The following is a 17058-nucleotide window of genomic DNA, read 5'->3' on the forward strand; positions in this document are numbered from 1 at the left end:
AGTCGTGATGGGATTATCAAAGTGAAGACTTTGATATAAGCCAAAGAAAATGTGATATAGAATCACAAGTTAATCTCTCTTAGCACGCATTATGGATTAATGTGTGGTTGGATAAGAAATCAAACGCTATTCGATATGGTTTGGACTTCAATCAAGTTACTTTGAGTTACTTGATCCTTTTGGGGATTTTATCATTTTTGTCTAGATTATTTTTCCACTAAATCGAATCATATGAGATATGAAATGGTAAGGGTACCATGGTTGTAAGTTTTCACAAGAAACAAATGCTCATTTTCCCTTTTCAATTATCACGAGTACGACGGGTTTTTGCGGCTCGTGAAGCTGTCTTTCTAAAATACAAGTTTATTTTTAGAAGATAGAGTGGGAGAAATTATTCAAGAGCCACAAAGAATGCCACAGAGAATGTTATGTCGCAAGAAACTGGTCTTTCTTGGCTACATGAGACGTTTTGTGTAAGACATTGTTTCTTCAAAAACCTAGGAGGTTAAATTCGTCACTTGCTAAAAATGATGAATTCATGCTACTTTTAAGAAAGTAAAGAGCTTATAACTTACAAAAGAAATTGTTTGATTCAAGTTAATTACTTCTAGAAAGCAATGAACGAATGACTTACATAAGAGTGTTTAAGTCACAACTCAATACAAGGCTTAAAGTCATGAGAATCCGAAATAAAAGGCTTGATTAGTGACAAAGGGTTTTGCACTAATAAAGAGATATTTCAAAGCAAGATTGGTTGCAAAGGGTTTTGCACTAATTGAAATGCTTAAGTCTATTTGGATCTTCTTAAGGATTGTGTTTCATTATGAGGTTATGAAATACGTAGCAAGTGAATCTAAAACCCGCTTCTTTAAAAGAAGGAATGTATTCAATACATGTCATGAGTTTTGTAGATTCTTGCAATCCTAAGATAATGTGGAACTTAAGAGAGGGTCTTAAGTAGGACATCAATGAGTTGGAATCAACATTTTGATCATGCAATAAAACATTTCTCGATAAGTCGAGAAGTTATGTTTATACATGGAGATTAGTGGGAGTTACGGAATTTTTAATTAGTCCGATATGTGGATGACATATTGATCATTGAGAATGATTTAAGACTTTTGGAGTATTATAATACATCTTGAATATCCGGATTTATGAAGATAAATCCACATGATATTAGCGTCGTTAAGAAGTCTTATGTTGATAAGATTCATGACTAGTTCAATTAAATTGAACATATTTGATTGATTTCATTTGCTTTCGCTGCCGAATCAATTAAAAAGAAATGATGTATAACACTTCATATGCTTTGAGTATGATGAACTGTTTTCAAAATCGAATTTAAGTAATCTTTACCAAGTAAGCTATAAAGATTACCCTTAAGTGCTTACAGAAGCATTAAGGCTATGATGCAAAGTGTTTATGATGCAATTTTGTGTAAGGGTGTTACACAAGTGACAATTGACAATTGAGATTGCGCATGGTTTCCGACAAAACCATAATCAAAACACATTAGGATGGTTAAGATACCATTGTGGCAATATTAATTAAGAAGTAGATTTTCTAGAATCGTTCTAGGCAATAAAGAACAATGAGAGATATTTATAACGGAAATTGAGTACACTTGCAATCATGGGATGTGCAAGAAGGAAGAGTCTTGCACACTGCGAAAACAAAGTGGGGGAGCTGTTCTAAGGATAGAAGGCCTATGTCTTGATTGGATCTCGACACGTACTCGGAAAGTTTTGTGATGCAAATGTATACATTACAAAGGAAAACGAGTATGTAGTGAGGTTGAGTAAGGTACAAGAAATTGATAAAACCTACTAACCAAAGCCTTCTCAAAGGCTAAACATGATGAGTCATGTCATTTCAATTGAATTGAAATGAACAACTACGTACAAGATCAAATTAGATTATAGAACATGAAATAGTAATCAGGCATTGACTATTCATATGTGATAATCGCATTTGTCGTTCGAGTTTTACTTTAAAACTCTTTTATTATACTTTGTTACATCCAAACGGGTTGTAGAGACAATTGAACCCCGTTAAAGTGAACACGGATTAGCATTGTATTTGCCCATAGTCACTTGTATGAGGTGACGTCTCGAAGTGACTAGAGTGTGAGGCGATTGATGGCAAGTTCAAGTGCCATAGAGTCATGTGAGATGACTAGTCGATCACATAGGCAGACTGTTAGGAACATTTTGTCGGGCCTAATGACCGCTTATAGAGTTCTGGCAAATTTATATAGCCTGGTCGTGGCGAGAGCTACTATAGTATTCTAATGAGTCGATTCTTTTGACTAAAGACTATTCACCTAAGATGGCACAGCTTCAGATTAACTTTGATTTGTGTTACTACGACCTTCGTAAATGGGGTCAAATGGGCATATTTTGGGTTATGATTGCTGTGGCTAGTCGAAGGGAATGAGTGCGATAGGAATTGTCCACCCCCTTGTCAGGGTTAAAACAATATCTCAGGGCCACTCGAGGAGTAATGAACTGGAAATGCGTGGCCACGCTCGGAAAGTATCTATGATAGATAAGTCCGGTCAATCAGTTATTCTCCAGATCGAGGAAACCACTCTCGATATGATCACTTGCAAGTACGACCTGAAAGACACCTTGCATTGAGTGGGAGATAGTAATAGGACAAGAGAATTGGTGACGCACACTTGTCGAGGACAAGTGGGAGATTGTTGGGAAATGTGTCCTCAACAATAGTGCGATCATGTGATTTAAATATCATTATTAAATCTCATTTAAAAGAATACAATTGGGAAGTAATTTTGTTACTGTCAACTGGTCAACATATATCGGTAATGATTGGCTGACTAGAGTTTGACATTACTGTCGTGTGACGGTGGTGATCAGTTGACCCCCTAGGTCATGCCTATAGGGCAATACTCTTAATTGATCATTTAATTAATCGTATAATGTTACGAGTTAATTAAATTACTTGAAAAATTGACGGACGATTTTGGAAGTAAAATTTACGTATCAAATTGAAATGTGATTAAATGAGATACGGTCTGAGTAATTGAATTGTATCATTACTCGGATGAAATTATTGTTTGAGGAAACAATTAAATTTGAATGAATGATTATAAATACGATTTATAAATTGGTAAAATATTTTGGCACAAGTAATTATGAAATTACTAAGTCAATTTTTGTATGTGACGTATTTTTTATTAATACGTTGATTTTTAACATGTTAAAAATTACATAACAAATTTATGTCACATATGACATGTGACATATTGACATTTGACAAAAATAATATGGATCTCATATTATCATATGTGCCGAAAATGGGAGGTTGTTTAAACAAATATTGTGTTTGTTTAAGTTAGTGGTAAGCATAATGATAATTACTCTAATTTAGGCATGCATACCTAGTGCCTTTTGTGTAAGAGCACAAAGGCCATGCATAGGCCATTTCCTTCCACCCTACCCGGTTCTCCCTTGGAAAGAACAAGGGTTCTTTTTCTTATTTTTCTATTATTCACTATATGGAGTAATGTGTGAAAAATAATCATTCATTCTTATCACAAAAAATTATTTTAGTGAGACAAAAATAATCTCTCTTCCTCTCCTCTTCTCTCAACCGGTTTTGAGAGCCTAAAACCAAACATTTTGGTTCAAATTTTTCATAAGATTAATATTATACTAGATCAAATAATATTAATTAGATTAAGGGTTAGCTTTGGGTATTATTCCTAAGGAGAGATCCTACACTTGGATCTTGTTCTTCCATTAAAGGAAAGCTCAAGAACAAAAGAAAAGGAGACTTCTTTTGTGCCCATTGAACCGAAATACCATTGTAAGAATAATGATTTCTTCTCTATTTTATTATATTGTTTGCATGCATAAAATCCACATTTAATTTTATGACAAATTAATTTCGACATATATGAGTATGTTTGTATGTATAAAGATCTACATTTCCTTCAATTGGTATCAGAGCCACGGTTGTTTGCATGCAAATCGGTTAAAAGTTTTTCCGAGTTACAAGAATAACAAATAAAACTTGTAAATTTTGTGTTATTATGATATATCACGAAATTAATCCATGCATGTTAAAATTTCTGGTCCTAAAATGTTTTAGGATATTTTGGTTAATTTTACGGATTTTTATTGTTCATATTTTACATTAATGGCATTTAAATATGATTTTATGAGTAAAAATGTCATTTTTGGTCTAAAATTAGCTATACTTCGAATTTTAAGTTAACATTACGAGTTACAAGGACTAATGAACAAGGACAAATGGTTCACACAACGAGTCACAAAGACTAATGAAGAAGAACAAATGGCTCACAACGAGTAACATGGACTAATGAACAAGGACAGATGGCTTACACAACGAGTCACATGGACTAATGAACAAGGACAAATGGTTCACACAACGAGTCACAAGGACTAATGAACAAGGAAAAATGGTTCACACAACGAGTCACAAAGACTAATGAACAAGGACAAATGGTTCACACAACGAGTCACAAGGACTAAAGAACAAGGAAAAATAGTTAACTCACTAAGTCACAAGGACTAATGAACATGGTTCACACAACGAGTCACAAGGACTAAAGAACAAGGAAAAATAGTTAACTTACTAAGTCACAAGGACTAATGAACAAGGACAAATGGTTCACACAACGAGTCACAAGGACAAATGGTTAACATAACGAGTTACAAGGCCTAATGAACAAGGACAAATGGATCACACAACGAGTCACAAGGACTAATGAACAAGGACATATAGTTTACACAACGAGTCACAAGGACTAATGAACAAGGACAGATAGTTTACACAACGAGTCACAAGGACTAATGAACAAGGATAAATGGTTCACACAACGAGTCACAAGGTGCAGTGTAATGTACAAGGGTTCAGACAAAAAACAACAAACAAACCAGCAGAAAAAGACAAGATCTCAGGAATGCAATAAACTTGTACTATTTAATAAAATTATGAATTGACCTCCTAAAATCATGAAACTTGGCAGTAAATTACTTTGATATGAGAACTAACTCTGAGTAAATTTCTAGGATTTGTAGGAGACTCAAAGTAGCATAAATACTCCACCGAATCGATCGATAGACACAAATGGACAAAGTGAATGAGATAGTTTGGGATTTGACTGAAAGGAGGGAACTTTGGATATAATTATCAACTGTAAAACCCACAGAATTCTCACAGGGAATTAAGCTAACAATTTGGGGTGTTAGAGTTAAGAGATTCCACAGATAAACACAGGAAAGACTCAACTAAAACAACAAAGCAAAGCTAAACTAACCACAGTCTCAAAGACAGAAAGTTTATACTCTACTAACAGTACTTAATCAATAACCACAGTCTAAGCACAAGGTTATTATCAAGCCCGACTCTAATCTACAGACTAAGCACAAGATTAAGAGGTTTAAATTTGAGAGAATTCTCGGGTTTCATTCATAAATCAGTTGTGTTACAACAAATCTGAGTTGAGGTCCTTATATAGGCCTTTTAGGTTACAAACTTGAAAGAAAACTACATCCAAGAGTCAGGATCCCTCCTCACATGCTGGTAAGAGTCCAAGTACAATATTACAACGGTTTAAAAGCTCTTAATTGTAAAATGGAATGAAAACAAAAGAGAAATGCAGGTGACAAAGTGATAAAGTTGTGGTCCTTTGCCGCATTGCTGGCTTTTTCTGTTGAATGTAGGCACTTGAGGACGAAATGATTGAGTCCTTGGCATTAAAATTGGCTCTAGGTTGTATCTGGTATATGGGAAGACAAGCCAAAAGTTCTTTGTGTGCTTTTTCCTCATGGTTTAGCCAGAAATGGAAAGTTTGCTTTTGTTGTTTGTCATTTGCTGCAGTTCTGTCCAGCTTGGTTTTCTAGGACTTGCATTGTGATTTTCCCTTGGACTTTTCTGAGCCTAGTTTAGTGACCAACCAGCTGGCCATGGTGGCAGCTGGTGGTTGGGCTTGTACTCGTACCTATTAGCCACTAAACTTAGCCCAGTTTGGTTGCTTCCTGAAATGGGTGTGGTGCTGTTTTGGCCTGCTTGCATTTGTGGGGTGTCCTGGTCAGTGGCTCCTGCTGCACAAGGATTAATAAACAAGAACAAATGGCTCACACAACGAGTCACATGGACTAATGAAGAAGGACAAATAGTTTACACAACGAGTCACAAGGACAAATGGTTAACATTACGAGTTACAAGAACTAATGAATAATGATAAATGGTTCACACAACGAGTCACAAGGACTAATGAACAAGGACAAATAGTTTACACAACGAGTCACAAGGAGTAATGAACAAGGACAAATGGTTCACACAACGAGTCACAAGGACAATTGGTTTAAACTATGAGTCACAAGGACTAGAGAACAAGGACAAATGGTTCACACAACGAGTCACAAGGACTAATAAACAAGGACAAATGGTTCACACAACGAGTCACAAGGACAAATGGTTAACATAACGAGTTACAAGGACTAATGAACAAGGACAAATGGTTCACTCAAGGAGTCACAAGGACTATAGAACAAGGACAAATGATTTACACATTGAGTCCTTGTTACAAATGGTTTATACAACTAGTCACAAGGACTAATGAACAAGGACAAATGGTTCACACAACTAGTCACAAGGACAAATGGTTTACACAACGAGTCACAAGGACAAATGCTTAACACAACGAGTCACAAGGACTAATGAACAAGGAAAAATGGTTCACACAACAAGTCACAATAGCAAGGACAAATGGTTTTCAAAACGAATCACACGGACTAATAAACAAGGACAAATGGTTTAAACAACGAGTCACAAGGACTAAAGAAAAAGGACAAATAGTTCACACAACGAGTCACAAGGACAAATGGTTAACATTACGAGTTACAAGGACTAATGAACAAGGATAAATGGTTCACACAACGAGTCACAATGACTAATGAACAAGGACAAATAGTTTACACAATGAGTCACAAGGACTAATGAACAAGGACAAATGGTTCACACAATGAGTCACAAGGACTAGAGAATAAGGACAAATGGTTCACACAACGAGTCACAAGGACTAATGAACAAGGACAAATGGTTCACACAACGAGTCACAAGGACAATTGTTTAACATAACGAGTTACAAGGTGCAACAAAATTTGTGGCATTGTGATTCATTTTTAAGCCAAAAGAAACAGTCCAAGGAAAGGTTCACAATTGAATGCATTTCATCGCTTTTTGAAGTGTCATTACATCAAGTCTAACTTCCAAGCTCTATAACTCAAGTTTTACTCATGCAAATACAATGATTCTTATGTCATTAGAAAGCTTGGGATCTTAGAAAAACGATGGATTTTGAATCACCTCCATATCAGGTCTATAGCTTGAGATATGGCTGATGCAAACAGACTGCGCATTTCTGGACAGCCCATGACCTACGTGCACTAAAAGTTCAATAACTCGAGATTTACTCAACGTCTTAGGTTGATTCTTTTTGGAGGTGAAAGTTAGCTCCATTAGCTTTCAAATGAGCTATCATGGGCCCTGATATTCGTCCTGAGCTAAGAGATATGCCTCTTCCAAAATGCGTCTGATTTCCTAAGATGCTCTCCAAACCCGGTTTTGAACCGTCACCAACAATCGAGGTCCAACTTCAATTCCGTCTAAGAAGTCATGCCTCCAACCGCCCTATTTCACATCTTTGGTGAGTTTAGGATGTTTTTGTGTAGGATCTTTTATCTCCAAGGGTTACCATTCAGAAATTATTTGAAGAACTAAAGCAAAGGTACAAGGGGACCCGGTTTTGAACAATGAGCTAAATGTCGCTATCAATCTTTCCTCTTTTGATCCAACAAAGCTCAAGAGACTTTTTGGGAGCTGAATAGGAGTCATACACGGTTCCACAAGCCTCCAATCAGTCCATATAATCATAAATAAGAAGTTGAGCTACAAACAAGGAAGATTGGACTATTAGTTTACTTTATCATTTCTTTGCTTTATGTCATTTTCAATTTCAGCATTGTAAGAGCCCTAGGCTGCTGTTTTTATGTCCTTTTAGCTGCTCATTTTGTGGCCCTTAGATGTAACTTGTAATTAAGGGTCAAGATTGTAAGCCTTGGTCTATATAAACCAAGTTAGACATATGAGAAAATCAGATTGGAGTTAATGAAAATTATGAGTTTTATGAGGTTTCTCAAAACCCTTGATTAGTTCTTTGCTTAGTGCTAGAACAACTCCATTACTTAGTGTTTGGGGTCGTGTATCTTGGTTTGCTTTGTGATCTGACCAAGTGCATAAGGGGATTAGTTCTTGCTTTGTGATCTTGAACAACATCCCGAGTCTTGAGATTGCTTTGTGATCTTCTCAAGTCATATCCCGAGTCTTGTTATTGTTTTGTGTCAAAACAGTCCCAAAGTTTCTGTTTTGTTGCCTTAAGTTATTGTGGGAATTGTTATTTGAATGTTTAGTTCATAAGCATTTAAGTTACAATCTTATTTCCATTGCTTTCTTTCAAAGTTATCAAGCTATTTAGGATCTTATATTCGTCCAAAACAGGCTGTTTCGTGCCTTGCTTTGGTTGAATCGTTTATTAGCTTCTAAATGTGTCCTTATATAGCTTGTTGGTCCTTAAAACAATCCATCTAAGTGTCCAAATCGAGTCCTTTGTTGAGTCTAATTCTGTCCAAGTTAGTTCTTGTTTTCGAGTCTTATATGTCCAAAAATCAAGTCCTAAGAGTTTTACTCCAAATTGGTATCAGAGCTTTGGTTGAGTGTTCATCTTTCCTAACTACATCTAAAACTACAAAAACAACCCAATGAGTGAAGAGAGGTTTTCAAAGCTTTGGTTTGTTTCTTGAAAATCAGTTTTACTTAAGTTGTTGTGATTCTGATTTTTCATGGGAAAATCAGTAGCTATTGGTGTTGTATCCTATGTTCCATGCTCAAAGATGAAGCCTTGTGATCTTGGTTCTATTTCCAAGTCATTAGAAGCAGCTATGGTGAAGTTGCAAGCTCTAACAAAAGGGTATGAAGGTGATGTGCATACAAGGAGTGCAACAAGTACCCATGGGGTTCCAAGGGAACCAAAACCTCCTGATTTGTACCAAGGAGAACACCTCCTGCCCTATGAGTGTTCTAATTCCTCTCCTACCCTTAGAAGCAAAGGTAACACACCATTACTTCCTTCCTTTAATGGTGAAAACAGTAGAGCATTTGTGTCTTGGTTGTTTGATGTTGAATGCTATTTCGAGAACAAGTGTTTTTCTGATAAAGAGAAGTGTAAACTGGTTGTGTCTTCTTTAAAGGGTGTTGCTTTGTTGTGGTATAATACTCTTACATTTTTAAGGAGGATGGAAGGGAAGGGTAGAATATGTTCTTGGTTTAAACTTGAAAGGAACATGAGATTAAAGTTTCTACCTTCTTCTACCATGGGTAATTTGTTGGCTGAACTTAAGACCCTTAAACAAAATTCCTTGAGTGTTCATGAGTATGCTAGATTATTTGAGGAATTATACTTTGTGTGTGACAATGAAGTAAGTTCTTTTCTAAAGGGAATCAGATTTTACAATGGCTTGAAATCTGAAATTGCTAGGAGGATTAAATTAGAAATGATGCATTCATATGGTGAATTGCTTGAGTTGGCTTTGTGTGCGGAGAAGAGCTTAGCAAGGCCTGAAAACCTGGCTTTAGCTAAAAAGGAATGTTTAGCGGTAACCAAAACAGTTGGGATAGAGGAGAGTTTAGACCAAGGAATTGTCATGCCATGCTTAAACATTGCTTGTCCTAAGTCTAAGTCCCTTGAGCCAAAGGTCATGAGCACTTATGCTAAAATGAATAGCTCATGTAGTGCTATCTTTGAGAACCCATGTCTTGAAACAAAAACCCCCTTCAACTCATTACATGAGCCTACTAGTGAGGAGAAGAGTAGCTATACCCTTACCCATGGAGCCATCAATGACCAAGCTACTGATTTGGGGCCTAGAGAAGTGATTGTTGACCAAGGACTACTTAGCCTTCAAACCATGGAGTTTGGACAGTCCATGATCATGTTCAATGGTGGGACTTGTTCGGATTCAAGCAAGGGTAAAGCAAGAGGAGAGTCTTGGGTTGTTCCATACTCGAGTGTACCAAATCCGACCTCCTACATCAGCCATGGTTCTTGCTTCAAAAGCTACATCTTGGGAGCATGCCAACCGAGTAAGGAGCAACCTCAAACATCCTTAGAGCCTGATTTGTCCAAGAACTTTGGTGACAAGAGAGTAACAACACCTCTCTTGCCATACACAATTCTGGTCTATGATCCGGGAGGAAGTCATGATAATCCATCTCTTGAGGTGTGTGTGGTCTTATTGTGAAGAGGTTGAAGATGACAATGTCGAGAAATTGAGGGCAAATTCTTTTGAAGAAAGGGAGTTTGCAACAAAATTTGTTGCATTGTGATTCATTTTTAAGCCAAAAGAAACAGTCCAAGGAACGGTTCATAATTGAATGCATTTCATCGCTTTTTGAAGTGTCATTACATCAAGTCTAAATTCCAAGCTCTATATCTCAAGTTTTACTCATGCAAATACAATGATTCTTATGTCATTAGAAAGCTTGGGATCTTAGAAAAACGATGGATTTTGAATCACCTCCATATCAGGTCTATAGCTTGAGATATGGCTGATGCAAACAGACTGCGCATTTCTGGACAGCCCATGACCTACGTGCACTAAAAGTTCAATAACTCGAGATTTACTCAACGTCTTAGGTTGATTCTTTTTGGAGGTGAAAGTTAGCTCCCTTAGCTTTCAAATGAGCTATCATGGGCCCTGATATTCGTCCTGAGCTAAGAGATATGCCTCTTCCAAAATGCGTCTGATTTCCTAAGATGCTCTCCAAACCCGGTTTTGAACCGTCACCAACAATCGAGGTCCAACTTCAATTCCGTCTAAGAAGTCATGCCTCCAACCGCCCTATTTCACATCTTTGGTGAGTTTAGGATGTTTTTGTGTAGGATCTTTTATCTCCAAGGGTTACCATTCAGAAATTATTTGAAGAACTAAAGCAAAGGTACAAGGGGACCCGGTTTTGAACAATGAGCTAAATGTCGCTATCAATCTTTCCTCTTTTGATCCAACAAAGCTCAAGAGACTTTTTGGGAGCTGAATAGGAGTCATACACGGTTCCACAAGCCTCCAATTAGTCCATATAATCATAAATAAGAAGTTGAGCTACAAACAAGTAAGATTGGACTATTAGTTTACTTTATCATTTCTTTGCTTTATGTCATTTTCAATTTCAGCATTGTAAGAGCCCTAGGCTGCTGTTTTTATGTCCTTTTAGCTACTCATTTTGTGGCCCTTAGATGTAACTTGTAATCAAGGGTCAAGATTGTAAGCCTTGGTCTATATGAACCAAGTTAGACATATGAGAAAATCAGATTGGAGTTAATGAAAATTATGAGTTTTATGAGGTTTCTCAAAACCCTTGATTAGTTCTTTGCTTAGTGCTAGAACAACTCCATTACTTAGTGTTTGGGGTCGTGTATCTTGGTTTGCTTTGTGATCTGACCAAGTGCATAAGGGGATTAGTTCTTGCTTTGTGATCTTGAACAACATCCCGAGTCTTGAGATTGCTTTGTGATCTTGTCAAGTCATATCCCGAGTCTTGTTATTGTTTTGTGTCAAAACAGTCCCAAAGTTTCTGTTTTGTTGCCTTAAGTTATTGTGGGAATTGTTATTTGAATGTTTAGTTCATAAGCATTTAAGTTACAATCTTATTTCCATTGCTTTCTTTCAAAGTTATCAAGCTATTTAGGATCTTATATTCGTCCAAAACAGGCTGTTTCGTGCCTTGCTTTGGTTGAATCGTTTATTAGCTTCTAAATGTGTCCTTATATAGCTTGTTGGTCCTTAAAACAATCCATCTAAGTGTCCAAATCGAGTCCTTTGTTGAGTCTAATTATGTCCAAGTTAGTTCTTGTTTTCGAGTCTTATATGTCCAAAAATCAAGTCCTAAGAGTTTTACTCCACAAGGACTAATGAACAAGGACAAATGTTTCACTCAACGAGTCACAAGGACTAAAGAACAAGGACAAATGATTTACACATTGAGTCCTTGTTACAAATGGTTTATAGAACGAGTCACAAGGACTAATGAACAAGGACAAATGGTTCACACAACTAGTCACAAGGACAAATGGTTTACACAACGAGTCACAAGGACAAATGCTTAACACAACGAGTCACAAGGACTAATGAACAAGGATAAATGGTTCACACAACGAGTCACAATGACTAATGAACAAGAACAAATGGCTCACACAACGAGTCACATGGATTAATGAACAAGGACAAATGGTTTACACAACGAGTCACAAGGAGAAATGGTTAACATTACGAGTTACAAGGACTAATGAACAAGGACAAATGGTTCACACAACGAGTCACAATAACAAAGACAAAGGGTTTACACAACGAGTCACAAGGACTAATAAACAAGGACTAATGGTTTAAACAACGAGTCACAAGGACTAAAGAGCAAGGACAAATGGTTCACACAACGAGTCACAAGGACAAATGGTTAACATTACGAGTTACAAGGACTAATGAACAAGGATAAATGGTTCACACAACGAGTCACAAGGACTAATGAACAAGGACAAATGGTTTACACAACGAGTCACAAGGACTAATGAACAAGGACAATTGGTTCACACAACGAGTCACAAGGACTAATGAACAAGGACAATTGGTTTAAATAATGAGTCACAAGGACTAATGAACAAGGACAAATGGTTCACACAACGAGTCACAAGGACAAATGGTTAACATAACGAGTTACAAGGACTAATGAACAAGGACAAATGTTTCACTCAACGAGTCACAAGGACTAAAGAACAAGGACAAATGGTTCACACAACTAGTCACAAGGACAAATGGTTTACACAACGAGTCACAAGGACAAATGCTTAACACAACGAGTCACAAGGACTAATGAACAAGTATAAATGGTTCACACAACGAGTCACAATGACTAATGAACAAGAACAAATGGCTCACACAACGAGTCACATGGATTAATGAACAAGGACAAATGGTTCACACAACGAGTCACAAGGACATATGGTTAACATAACGAATTACAAGGACTAATGAACAAGGACAAATGGTTCACACAACTAGTCACAAGGACAAATGGTTTACACAACGAGTCACAAGGACAAATGCTTAACACAACGAGTCACAAGGACTAATGAACAAGTATAAATGGTTCACACAACGAGTCACAATGACTAATGAACAAGAACTAATGGCTCACACAACGAGTCACATGGATTAATGAACAAGGACAAATGGTTTACACAACGAGTCACAAGGAGAAATGGTTAACATTACGAGTTACAAGGACTAATGAACAAGGACAAATGGTTCACACAACGAGTCACAAGGTGTAGAATAATAAGGGGGGTCTATCAATTTTTTGAGCTTGGAAAAAACAGTCCGTGAAAGTGTTCAAATTCCCGTTTTCAATTCTTATCATTTCTCGAAGGATGGACACATTTTTGTATGCAACAACAATTACCAACAACATTTTGCAATAACTGGCCAGAAATTAATCCTTGGCAGCCGGTCCATTCAAGAAGCAAAGAAGAGCTCAAAAATGCAAGATTCCAAAGGACAAATGACCTCATATGGTCCCCCTTATTACAAGCAAAATGCCAAGCAATTGAAGGACCATTGGACAGCTTTTGAAAGCTGCCAAGACCCTCCAAATCTGCTTTTGCCACCGTGCTCTATGCTGCCACAAGAGCTGCCATTTTGTCCTCCTTTTTGCATTATTTTCAACTTTGTATTTTGTCCATTTCCTCTTTAAATTGTAACCCTTAGATGTAGCTTTTAGATTATGTTGAAATGAAAAACTGAGAGTTTTCTCGAAATTGAATCTCTTTAACTTGTGCATCTTGCTTAGTTAAGAGTCAGGCTTAGTGATACCTTGTGCTTGCTTAGGTATTGATTAAGGACCTGGTGGCAAGGCTTGAACAAAATCTGTGCTTGCTTGATTTGTCCGAGTCTTGTTGTTAAGCTTAAACTGAAATAATCTGTGCTTGCTTGATTATTTCAGCCTAAGTTTAGAATAATAAGGGGGGTCTATCAATTTTTTGAGCTTGGAAAAAACAGTCCGTGAAAGTGTTCAAATTCCCGTTTTCAATTCTTATCATTTCTCGAAGGATGGACACATTTTTGTATGCAACAACAATTACCAACAACATTTTGCAATAAGCGGCCGTAAATTAATCCTTGGCAGCCGGTCCATTCAAGAAGCAAAGAAGAGCTCAAAAATGCAAGATTCCAAAGGACAAATGACCTCATATGGTCCCCCTTATTACAAGCAAAATGCCAAGCAATTGAAGGACCATTGGACAGCTTTTGAAAGCTGCCAAGACCCTCCAAATCTGCTGCCGGCCGTGCTCTATCTTTGCCACAAGAGCTGCCATTTTGTCCTCCTTTTTGCATTATTTTCAACTTTGTATTTTGTCCATTTCCTCTTTAAATTGTAACCCTTAGATGTAGCTTTTAGATTGATGGTTGAGATGTAGTTTGAGACTCTATATAAAGAGCTCCAACCCTTGTAACAAATGAGATTGGATGAATCAAAAAAACAAAGTTTGTTGTGTCAAAACACAATGTTTAGAGTTTGCCTAAGGGCTACTCTTGTTAGTGAGGATAGTTTAATTTTGTGCTTGCTTAAATTAAACTAAACTTGCTGTCCGGAATTAAGAGCTAATCTTGTGCTTGCTTAGCTTAGTTCTTAATTCTTATCTTGCTTGATTTAGGGAGTTAAACTTGTGCTTGCTTAGTTTAACTTTCTAAATCGAGTGCTTGAGTTGGGGAGTTAAACTTGTGCTTGCTTAGTTTAACTTTTCAAATCAAGGAGCTTGTGTAATTTCTCTACCATGTGCTTGCTTTGGGGATTAATTTCACATTCATATCTTTCTTTTTATGTTCAACAAAACAAGGAAATAAGAGTCCCAATTTGAACAGCCCAAAACCGAGACAAACCTCAATGTAAACGGCCTGTTTTGAGTCGTTTTTGGTGTTGTTTCTCGACTTGAGTTGTTATTTAACTAGTTTGCAACGGTCCCTTGCAACGTTGCAATCGTGTTGTTTTTTTTGAACCTTGTTTTTACCTTGTTTTTTTCGCTGTTTTTAAAGGATTTGACAAAGGGAGAAACTGTTTTTTTTTAAGTATGCCAAATTCGTGCATACCCTATGGTGGCTCCATTGCAATTCGTAAGGACCCTAGGGGTTTACACCGCAAATTCTGTATCGAGCTTAGGCTCTTGCATTTTCTTAAATCAAGACGGTCTTGGAAAAAACGAGAGATCGTGGGTGTGCAACGGAGCTTCCTTTCAAACCTGTGCTTGCTTGGTTTGTAGGTACTACCTTATGCCTGTTAAGGGTGCTTGTGCTTGCTTAGTGCCTTGGATAAGGATAGTTAGCAAGAGAGTTCTAAATCTGTGCTTGCTTGATTAGAATCGATCTTGTTATTGTCTTCTTCATCACCCATACTTTTATTTTTCTGAAATTGTTTTGTTCCTTTTTTCCTTTCTTTTGAACAACAAAATTTGAGGACAAATTTCTTTTAACAAGGGGAGTGTTGTAGAATAATAAGGGGGGTCTATCAATTTTTTGAGCTTGGAAAAAACAGTCCGTGAAAGTGTTCAAATTCCCGTTTTCAATTCTTATCATTTCTCGAAGGATGGACACATTTTTGTATGCAACAACAATTACCAACAACATTTTGCAATAACTGGCCAGAAATTAATCCTTGGCAGCCGGTCCATTCAAGAAGCAAAGAAGAGCTCAAAAATGCAAGATTCCAAAGGACAAATGACCTCATATGGTCCCCCTTATTACAAGCAAAATGCCAAGCAATTGAAGGACCATTGGACAGCTTTTGAAAGCTGCCAAGACCCTCCAAATGCTGCTGCCAGCCGTGCTCTATGCTGCCACAAGAGCTGCCATTTTGTCCTCCTTTTTGCATTATTTTCAACTTTGTATTTTGTCCATTTCCTCTTTAAATTGTAACCCTTAGATGTAGCTTTTAGATTGATGGTTGAGATGTAGTTTGAGACTCTATATAAAGAGCTCCAACCCTTGTAACAAATGAGATTGGATGAATCAAAAAAACAAAGTTTGTTGTGTCAAAACACAATGTTTAGAGTTTGCCTAAGGGCTACTCTTGTTAGTGAGGATAGTTTAATTTTGTGCTTGCTTAAATTAAACTAAACTTGCTGTCCGGAATTAAGAGCTAATCTTGTGCTTGCTTAGCTTAGTTCTTAATTCTTATCTTGCTTGATTTAGGGAGTTAAACTTGTGCTTGCTTAGTTTAACTTTCTAAATCGAGTGCTTGAGTTGGGGAGTTAAACTTGTGCTTGCTTAGTTTAACTTTTCAAATCAAGGAGCTTGTGTAATTTCTCTACCATGTGCTTGCTTTGGGGATTAATTTCACATTCATATCTTTCTTTTTATGTTCAACAAAACAAGGAAATAAGAGTCCCAATTTGAACAGCCCAAAACCGAGACAAACCTCAATGTAAACGGCCTGTTTTGAGTCGTTTTTGGTGTTGTTTCTCGACTTGAGTTGTTATTTAACTAGTTTGCAACGGTCCCTTGCAACGTTGCAATCGTGTTGTTTTTTTTGAACCTTGTTTTTACCTTGTTTTTTTCGCTGTTTTTAAAGGATTTGACAAAGGGAGAAACTGTTTTTTTTAAGTATGCCAAATTCGTGCATACCCTATGGTGGCTCCATTGCAATTCGTAAGGACCCTAGGGGTTTACACTGCACAAGGACTAAAGAACAAGGAAAAATAGTTAACTCACTAAGTCACAAGGACTAATGAACAAGGACAAATGGTTCACACAACGAGTCATAAGGACATATGGTTAACATAACGAATTACAAGGACTAATGAACAAGGACAAATGGTTCACACAACTAGTCACAAGGACAAATGGTTTACACAACGAGTCACAAGGACAAATGCTTAACACAACGAGTCACAAGGACTAA

Source organism: Silene latifolia, chromosome 11, assembly GCF_048544455.1.
Source record: "Silene latifolia isolate original U9 population chromosome 11, ASM4854445v1, whole genome shotgun sequence".
NCBI classification, from domain to species: Eukaryota; Viridiplantae; Streptophyta; class Magnoliopsida; order Caryophyllales; family Caryophyllaceae; genus Silene; species Silene latifolia.